Source organism: Pinus tabuliformis, chromosome 9 (assembly GCF_031772625.1).
Source record: "Pinus tabuliformis cultivar Carrire ecotype Pingquan chromosome 9, CPIR1, whole genome shotgun sequence".
Lineage (NCBI taxonomy): Eukaryota > Viridiplantae > Streptophyta > Pinopsida > Pinales > Pinaceae > Pinus > Pinus tabuliformis.
Genome location: NC_142307.1, coordinates 1,136,664,051 through 1,136,665,346, shown reverse-complemented (window position 1 = coordinate 1,136,665,346; position 1,296 = coordinate 1,136,664,051).

Genomic DNA, 1,296 nt, shown 5'->3' with positions numbered 1-1,296 from the left:
CCTAGATCTTGTGTTTCAAGAGAGCTGCCTCCATCTTCATTTTGTTTCTTATCTTGGGCATCAGGCCTGTGCATGGTCGTTTTCCTGATTTCCTCTAGCCTGATTACTGTTGTTGCCCTTCCACGCTCTCCTCCCGTTGCTTCGGTCTACCCAATGCCTCACCGTCGCCACAGAATGAGGTCTCACCAAGGTCAACCTAGGCGGGTGCCTTCCAGCCCTTCCTCCAAGTCGCCCTCCCTTTCAAGTGATTTCTCCATTGGGCACTATCCGTGCACTCGAAGTGGGATAGGGCGCCCCATGTATGGCTCTGCGCTCTTCACCTTCTGCAGCTCTCTGAACCGCCCTAGGATCACTGCTCACATTTCGGTGGTTTTCCATGAGGAAGCCCAAGAGGGAGAGTCTAGCTCTTTTCAGTAGGGCCCGTGCTCTGTTTCTGTTCCGGCTTCGAACGTCCAGATGGGGATTGGCAGCGCATCTTTGCAGATTCTAGATGCTCAAGCCCTCAATGCTCAGAATGTGGTAATGGCGCCGGCTGACCCTGGTCCCTCCAGCTCTACAGCAACTCTTGTAGGGGACATTCCTGATACAAGTTGGTGCCGGATTGTTGAAGAACCTCTAGATGTTTAGCCGACTCTCCGTTGACATGTTAGTACACCATGCATCCCATACTATTAGGCAAGTTTTTGTTTAGACTTGTATATGGATTCTCAGTTCTTTTTTGAATTTTTGTTAACTCAACAAATGGTTAAAGACTGAGCTCCCTGAAATGGGGCAGTCTCATTCCATGCTTATCTCGACAACTTGTCTCTCTTCAGGGCAGTGTTTTTGACTTCGGTCATGTTGTAATTTTACTCCCTTTATGTTAATATATTAATATTATTTAGAAAAAATAAAAATAAAAAAAATTAGATTCTTAGTCAAAATAATCCCACCCTCTTCTTTAATGGGGACTCTAAAGACAATATGGGTAGTGTGGATGATAGTGGAGTTAACTAGGATGCATATGGAAAATGGGTTTGCATTTAGTTTTCTTAAGGGGTAGGATCAACCAGAAACAACATAAATGAAGGTAACCACAACCTATTGTACTCTTATCTATCTAATTAGGTCCTTTGTGTTTGGGCTTTGATGGTGATGATCGTCTTTCTAAAGGGTGCACATGTTCAATGTATGTGTAACCAAGGCTTTTTTAGTTGAATGGTGTTGGCATTGATGTCAATAAAAAAAAGAAACAAAAAAATATAAATAAATAAAAGAAAATAAAATAAAAGCAAAACAAAAAAAAAGTATCTGGTT